This window comes from Adiantum capillus-veneris, chromosome 15, assembly GCF_014529385.1.
Source record: "Adiantum capillus-veneris isolate H3 chromosome 15, ASM1452938v2, whole genome shotgun sequence".
NCBI lineage: Eukaryota > Viridiplantae > Streptophyta > Polypodiopsida > Polypodiales > Pteridaceae > Adiantum > Adiantum capillus-veneris.
Window position 1 is genome coordinate 73,818,020 of NC_140945.1, and position 9,361 is coordinate 73,827,380.

Genomic DNA, 9,361 nt, shown 5'->3' on the forward strand with positions numbered 1-9,361 from the left:
CTCTCTAGAATGTGCACTCCTCCAACGTTGCTGCCCAACCTGCTTCCAAACGAAATTGTCTAACAATGCTACTACCCACCCTCTCGCCAATGTGATGCTAGACCTGCTACACGAGTCATGAAGTAAACCCCTTTTCTTGGATCCTGCTCTCATGGCTCACCTCCAGGCTCATCCCCTCCCCCTTACAGCTTCCTCCCCTCAAAGGTCTCCAGCTTTGCAATCGTTGCCTGCCTGCTCGTCCAGCTCCTCCATATTGTGGGGCCTTGCCCTGCTCAATTTCCACCCTCCTTACTGATCTTGCTCCCCTATCATTGAGGCTACAGACTAATGCCCACCTTGCTTGGCTCCCATCAAAACTACATATGACTCACGTTGCACTTGCTCCATCCAGCTGCACCCCCCTTCCATCATGCCTTACACTCTCCCGTCCTGGGTTGCATCGTAGCACACACGTCCACTGCCAAGATCCTTGCCTCATGTTGCACAATCATCATTGGGATTGTGTGTGTATGAGAGTGAGACACACACAGAGAGAGAGAGAGAGAGAGAGAGAGAGAGAGAGAGAGAGAGAGAGAGAGAGAGAGAGAGAGACTAGAGGGAGAGAGAGAGAGAGAGAGAACTATCGTGCAATATTATAGAGAGAGAGAGGGGGGGGGGGGGGGATGCAACATAATTCCTTTGTAGTCGGTGTCCGGGCTCCCCACGTGCAGGCTTGCTTACCACCTGGGGTTTGAACTTCTACATGAACCTCACATTTTCCTTGTCTCTTATTGATCTAGGGTAAAACCCCCAATATTAGAACCTTTAAGCTAGCACTGGTAAATCTTGAGCGTGCGAGCAACAAATTCAATTCTGAAAAGCGCTACACATGCCTGTCTCAATGGGCGGAAGTTCAAAATAAAAATTAGCTGTTGCGATGGTGCACAAAGAAAATGCAATAGGCGCTCGTTGATCCTGAGGGGAAAAAAGGTGAAAAAGTAAGTTTAGTACAACCAAGGGCCAATTTAAGCCTGGTCACGTACCAATTTTGAACTCAAATCCAGAAATTGGCATGACTTCACATCAATTTCCTTGAACATTAAATCCACACCCGCTCATGCTAGAATTGGGGTAAGGTAATTTTATGAAGTGAAACCCACCCATGAGTGTCCCCTTTACCTTAGAGAATGCCATCTCAAAGAATGCCCCTTTACCTTAGAGAATGCCATCTCAAAGAATGAGACCATGAGTTCTCATTTCACAACTTGCATTTATACCTAAAGTCTCATTTATCAATATCCAAGTATAAAAAGCCTTTAAAAACATGTTCTCACACTTCAATGCAACTTAGGCCTTATTCAAACTGCCAAAGCGGGCATCAAACAAAACGGTTTTCCACCTTGAAGTTCACACTATGTCACCTTTCTTAACACAATGGTGATGCAATTGCACAACTCTCCAATAATGGGTACACGTGCAAACTACGCAGACGAACTTCGTGCTCTAAATCAAGATGGAAGGCTCTTGCATCCGAGGTGGTAGCATTGTCTACACCATTACCTGTTGGAGCTCTAAAGAATCCAGCTTCATATAGCACTAGTACTATCGGCCACATCTCTCTCTCTCTCTCTCTCTCTCTCTCTCTCTCTCTCAAATCCAACATCGGGGGAAACAAATTCAACCCATCGCCTATGTAGGAGCACCGTACATTTTGCAGATTCTCAACACTATCTTCAGTCCCAGACTTGTGTTTTCAGTAGATCCTCCTGAGCCTCAATAGTAGGTATGCCCATTGCTTGGCCTCAACCTACATCACCAACATTAGTCAGCTATCCAACGCATCGATACCTTCAATATTTAGGAATTCAGCCCTTCCCTACCATAGTACCCACAATCCATCATTTACTACCATCAGTTTCAGGTCACTTTGGTCTTTTGAAGGTGAAGGCAGGGTAGTGGCTGGTGGAAGCAAGGCCATCGCTGTGCAGTATATGCAGGGAGGGCGTCCTCAGCTTCTCTATACAATATAAGTTTCTCCTTGTTGTTAGTGAGTTTAATACACAAGGACTTTTGAAACGTTTTCTATATATATATATATATATATAAGAATTTTCTATATACTTTTCTAGATTGATCCAACTAAATCTAGAAAAAGTGCAATGTAAAAAAAATGGAACATTTCTTAGGTAGTGTATCTAAAACATTAGATGAGGCTTTCAATTGAACTTTTACATATAGAAAATTAGATGGACGTCCATACAAAATTGCTATATAGAAAATTAGAGGGATGTCCTACAAAAATTTTACATATAGAAAGTTGAAGGGACATTTAAAAAAATAAAAAAAATAAACAAATTGATTGATCTATAGATAAATATTAATTATTTTTTAGCCTTTAAACCGACCAATGTATCATCTTTGTGTCACTTTTGGACCATCTACTATAACACACATTACACTAATCAATAAAGTTACAACTTAGACTAAAAGAAGATCAAATCTTTTTCAACATTTCTATCCTATAGAATCCAAAGTAACAATAAAACTACTAATAATCAAGTAGAGTTATCTTTAAACTCTTGTCAAGCCAAAACATTGAACTTTAATATCTTTGCAAATAAAATTTAACGTCATCATCTCAAAAGAGATAATACGTTTAGTTAGTTCCAAAACAAATAACTTGCTCAATCACCAAGCGAACATTGAACATTTCTATCACATACAATCCAAAGTAACAATAAAACTACTAATAATCAAGTAGATTTCTGTTGAAACTCTTATCAAACCTCACGACTTAAAGTGACTACATTTAAACATTGAAATTTAATCTCTTTGAAAATAAAAATAACATCATCATCTCAAAAGAGATAATATGTCAGTTAGTTGTAAAACAATAAAATGCTCAATCACTAAGCAAACGACAAATAACATGAATTATGATGTTCAACATGGCCTGTTTTGCACTTAAGCTCTTACATAAAAACGACTTTCACTTTATCAAAAGTCTACTCATGATCAAGTTGCCTTTCAATGATAACCCCCCCACTATCAACCAACCACCTCAACACATTCACTCTCATTTCCTCCAATCTCAAACCTCTCTTTTTCTCAATAAATGAGCTCTCCTCGCTTTTAATCTTGTAGTAACTAGCTTTTGAAACTAGATATATGTCTTCAATTGTCTGGAGGTCAAAGTATTTAAGGAGAATAGTCTCCTCCTCCTCCACATTCAAAGATGAAACCTACATTAACACATAACTTACTACTATAACAAAAGGTTTTATGAAAACACATTTTATATGTGTCATAACAAAAGAACTAAATATAAAAAAGATGAGAATTAATTCATCAAAATTTGAAACATACACATTCGATATGTGACCTGCAATACATTTCTTATCCTAAAAAATTCAACAAAAATAGCTTAATATTAACATATTTGGATTATTTCTTACACATGTAGGTTAACTTTTAATACTACCTTTGTTTTCTTTGTTAGCTTCTTGGAAGATTCGTTTCCAAGCTTAGTAGCAAGAGACTATTTAAGCTTTGCGTTAATTTACTCAATAATCCCATGAACAAATTATGTAATCTATATTATATATAATGCAGCTTAAAATTTTCAAGGCTAAAGAGCTCTCCATGTGTCACTCATTGGTTCACTCAAAGAAATCCTTACAAAGCATATAATCTAAAATAGAGGAAGAGCTAGATTTAAAATACAAAGGTGAAGGGTAAGATTTTAGAAAGTGAAAACCTTTCACTTCAAAGGAAAAAGGCTGTCTGCTGTATATATTGTAATCTAAAGTACAAAAAGAGTTAGATTTAATGTACAAAAATGAAAGGTAAGATTGCAACAAGTGAAAACCTTTTTGACAATTGAAGTCAAAACACACTCTACTTATACATAAGCTAAATGTATCAGTCTAGGTGCACCTAACAAAAAAATATAATTTTGACAGAGATTTTGTTATTTAACAAATTTGATTTTAAAGATATATTTGATTTTATCTTTTCAACAGGTCTTTTAAAAATTAATATTGATATTTTTTAAAATTTGTGTAAGTTTGTATTTCAAAAGGCACTACTATAAGCTTTCTTAAAGTATTTAAAAAATTGTTGAATGCTAAGCACCTTTGTTGTTGCTATCCTTCCTCCCCTAAATGTTGGTTATTGGGGTGAGAGTGTGTAGACACATAAGAGACACTAATGAAAAATTGAATGTTAAGAATGTTTTTATGACGAGAGAGAGACTCGCCTATTTACAACAAAGCTCGGTCGTTCATGTACCAACTCTAGATGTAGTTTAAGTTTGTCGTGTGTGTGTGTGTGTGTGTGTGTGTGTGTGTGTGTGTATATATATATATATATATATATATATATATATATATATATATATATATATATATATATATAGCGAGAGAGAGAGAGAGAGAGAGAGAGAGAGAGAGAGAGTTGGCAAAGAGAGGAGGCTCATGGACAATGCACTACTAGATTTGATCGAAGCATATTTGCTTGTGTGATTCGCCTTTCGGGATTGTGGAGGGGTGGCTACCAACGTAACAATGTGTGTGTGTGTGTGTGTGTGTGTGTGTGTGTGAGAGAGAGAGAGAGAGAGAGAGAGAGAGAGAGAGAGAGAGGCTCGATCAACGAGAAGAAGAGAGTAGAGAGAAGTTGTATGTGGATGCACATGTGTACACACAAGATAGACACAAACAAAAACTTGAACGTTGAGTATGTTTCTATGAAGAGAGAGGGGTTTGCCTACTTACAAAAAAGCTGTGCTATCCTCAGGGGCTCACTATATAGCGATCCGGTATAGCACGTGCATTCAAGAGGTCTTTATAAAACCCCTTATTCTACATTATCTTATGTATATATGAGCCCCTTATGTACCACCTTTCTTAATAAAGAGACTCCCTATAGACCAAGAATTTCAAATTTTTAATTTGGAATACCCTTATATATGTATATTTTTTGTAGATTTGTAACAGAAATAGACCCCTTTGGTTGAACTCATGTGCTATCATACATATTTTTGAGTGACCTCCACGAGAGGCTATCCATGTATTAATATAAAAAGAAAGCCAACTCAAGTATTTGAAACCTGAAGCTCTCCTGGTACATTGTAAACTATGAGCCTTAATCTTTTCACAACTCCACTCTTAGATATGAAAAGTTTTATAATAACACAGTGGAACAATTATGGGCCTTCATCTTGAAAAACTTAATGAATCACCCAATTTGCACTTCTAGACTTGATAGCAAATAAGAGAGTAGAGCAGATACATTGAATCCCATTGTGTTCCCATTGTTAAGGCCAATTCTAAAACCCACTTTATTTTTAAAGAAAGTTTTATGATTACATTGACTTCTCTTAGCTTTCATTTCTTCACACCATGCTAACTTATTTGATTTGCATAATCAAGCTTGGTAGCATGTCTACACCAAGATAGACCAATAGGAGGACTCTCTCTCTCTCTCTCTCTCTCTCTCTCTCTCTCCCCCCCACCAAGTAGAGCACTCCTACGTTTGTTGAGAAAAAACTAACACCTTGTGAAAAATCTCATGAAAAGCAATGTCTATGAGAATTTCCCAAGCTTGGTATCAAAGAATAATTTGCTGCATCTTACATACATTCATGTTTGTTAGAATCTATCAAGAGATTGTTTCATGTATCACTTTTAGAAATGCAACATGCTATACATGTAGTAAGATAATATTGATAGTGTTTCACTTGGAAGAGGAGATAGATGAATAAAAGTGATGTCTCTTTGGATGCACCAACGCCAGGGTCACATGTTGGTCTTCTTGAACAAAAACTATGCACCTTATTACAAAGTTGAGTACAAGTCAAAGAAAATGTTTAAAAGACTTTATTGAAGTAGAGATTGTTATCTTTCTCTCTCTTGTACTTTTTTGTGAAGCCTCATGATTATTTGCTTGACATGACGATGAAACGGAATCCATAGTCTCATATCCCAATTAATGTAAAAGAATATATAAAACATATATGAGAATATTTTAGTGTAAAAATAAAACACATATACCATTAATGGCATTACCTTCAATGGCATGTCACTCAAAAGACTTTCTCTTTGCTCAGGCATGGCTTTGACTCTTTTTACATTTCCACTTGATAGCAATGCTACAGAAGACGTAAAACGTCCATCTACATTATCTAAATTGAGGTCTTCAAACTCAAATTCCTATGAAGACCAAAAAAAGTACACAGAAACTTTTTTATGATGGTTTAATTTATAATATGTATCTATATTACTTGAGAAAATCATCTACCTGCTCTTCCAATGAAGATTCCACACTTTTGGTTTTCTTTTGCATAGAGAGTACTTCTTGTCTCTATAGTGGATGAACCATTTCATAGTTTCAACACTACTCTACTTGGGGGATTCACTATTTAGTACTCCCCTAGATAACATGCGTTTGTGAGCTAATTAAAAAAAACTCTCTTTTAACATGTTTGAATGAATAAAATGACCCCTTATTTTAGTTTTCTTTTCAAAATGTAATATAAAGACCCATTATTTTAATGTATCTCTATTAAATTTCCTAAAATGTTTTTATTATAAGACCCCTTCTACTGAACTCACATGGTACATTTACAAGTGATCAGTGCTCAAAGTGGACCTATTGAAGGTACAACTCTATAAATTTGCAACATAATATTCTACAGCTTCAAATTTTATTAAATTTTTTGAAGAAAAAAAGAAAATGATTTCATTAAGTGGATAATGCATGCAAGTTCATGTGTATAAGTTTTACATCACAAAGCCTTTTGATAGTATTTAGATTACTCATCATTTTTGGCAAGTCATCAAAAGACGGACGTCAAAGTATACACAACTTCTTCATGCTAGCTTCAATACAAGTTTTGATCATCTTAGATTGCTCACATATAAAGCTACTGAGGTAATTACTCTTTTATTTGCTAGGCACCATGTCGAGCGACTTCAAACATATGGACTACACATCACTTTGACTTTGAGCAAGGCTTACCTACTACTCCTGAGCATGTTAATTATCCCCTTGATGTTTGCATGGCAAGCATAGAGTTGGACACCGCTTGTGATTCAGAGTATGAATGGTTAAAAGGAAAGATTTTAAAGCATTTGAGGTACACATTGATAGAGCACCAAATTGTTGTATTGAATAAAAATGCTACATGACTCATAGATCCATGAGTCAACATGCCATAATAGGGTTACACCTTGCAACTGTAAAGGCCCTAGTAGCAACCTATCCAACGGGTTGGTACTTCTAATGAGGCTGATTTGTTGCCATCTTTAGACACAAAATAGGTGGCAAAAATGCTCAAGAGAATGAAGCCCCCAAAATTTTTGTGGGGGAGGACAAAGACCGCCAACAAAGACATGGTGGATACTTTTGTCTATAAATTGAGAGATATTGATCATGAATGTTGTACTTTTGATGAATTCAAGGCATTGAAAATTAATCCTTCCCTTGAAGACATGGCCTACAGACGGTGGATAGTGTGTTAAACAAAAAATAATCCAAGTCCAAGGATGCCTTTCAAAAAGCAACGCAAATGGAGCTCCTTCCTACACCAACAGGAAGGAACAACATTTTTTTAGATTGGGATTCATGTTTGATGCAAAAACATTTATCAATAAGCCAATATATTTTACAGTATTGGGACATAAGTGTAGAACTGGACGAGTTGGATAATTTTGAGCAAGTACGTTGATGCAGCCAAATTTGGCCGACCATGGAAGATGGCATGGGAATGTATGTACAGGCTAGCAGAAGCATGGCAAAGGGCTAGAGCAATTAGAAAGATCATGGGTAGACAGGTAGCAACGGATATGTATGGCTGATGCGGCTTATATGCCAAGAAAGGCTCCAGAGGGGGCTAATTTAGGGAGCATATGAAGGAGGTACAAGGTGTTGTCTTTTGGTCCAAGAATGTAGAGCTTGAAGTGTTGAAGGAGCAAGTCCAGACGGCTTAGCAAACCGAGCTACGGAGCCCAAGATATTGAGGTTTGAAGGTGCAGTGTGTTGCAGATTCTTGTCGGATAGGGCAGCTGGGGACAAGTGGCCCAAGTGGATGGCAGTGTATAGATGCATACTGCTCAATTTATGGAGCATATCTGTCTTTTCAAATTGCAGATCAGAACTACGGATTGAAGTTTATGGCCAATTGGAGTTTTGCCGGGGGCTACGTTGGTGCCCAATTGACCATATGGGGAGTCATGCCATCTAGCATTTTTGGATTGCGACAAATATTGGGAAGGTTCTATGCAGTGTATGGAGCTAGCAAGATTTGACTGCTCAGCAAACGAAACCCGGGGTAGGAAGATATAGTAGTTGGAAGGATGGGCTACATATGAATATTCATGTGCATTGGCTACAGATGAATATTCATGTTTTTGTGGCCTCGGTTCCGGGTCTCCAGGAGTCTTGAAGTCGGGCAAAGTCGGATGAGTTCGGAGTTGGCATAATGAGCTTGCAACCGGGTTTTTTGGTGCAGCAATTGGATCAGCAGGTGGTAGTTTGCAAGTAGTGCTTTGAAAAGCTAAAATGGGTTTTTTTTTTCATCAAATGGGATTTTTCTAAACACAACCTCGGAATCCATGCTCACTAGGAGCCGCCACATGGCGGGCAGTAGTGCCACATGTAGTGGTTCAATGCGGGAGTTTGGAGTATATGAGCCACAACGTAGTGTACTTTTGAGCATGTGATGAGGGGACCCTTGGCGTGCAGCGATGGCGGGCCCGACTGGGCGTTGCGCTGGCGGAGCCGAGGGCTGTCCGGTGCAGTTTTTGGTGGCAAGGGGCGGCGCCAATGGCGCACACCCGCAAACTATTGATGGGTGTTTCTACAGTGAGCTAAGGGATGACGTGGTGGCCTTATTAGGGTTAGTTTCGGTGCCCAAACCTTTTGAAGGCAAGGGTGCCCCCCCACTAGCGATATCTCTAGTGCATAGGGGGGGATCCTGCAGAGCAGGCGAGGAATTGAGCCAGAGAGAGAGAGAGAGAGAGAGAGAGAGAGAGAGAGAGAGAGAGAGAGAGAGAGAGAGAGAGAGAGAGAGAGAGAGAGAGAGAGAGAGAGAGACGTTCAAGGGGACAATCCCTCCAGTGGAGAGCAAGAGGGAGAGAGAAGGTGAGATCAAAGGTTTCAAAGGGCAAGCAAAAGGGTCAAGCCGGGCGGCCGAGTTGGACGGACAAAGAGATATGCACCATGCAAGACTTGCCAAAAATAAAATGTGCCAAATGTATGCAATGCAAAGAGAATGATAAAAGGGTCTCAAGTAGAAGTGCACGAGCTAAAGAAACTCTCATTTTTGTCTTTTTTTTGGGTCTCCTAGACACCCCTATAAAAGGATATCCACGTTAATCTTCTG

At 38.4% G+C, this 9,361-nt stretch overlaps 1 pseudogene; it reads right to left on the reverse strand.

Moving 5' to 3' along the window:
* Positions 1-2,951: 2,951 nt before the first annotated feature.
* On the reverse strand, positions 2,952-8,614 carry LOC147440890 (uncharacterized; annotated as a pseudogene).
* Positions 8,615-9,361: the final 747 nt, after the last annotated feature.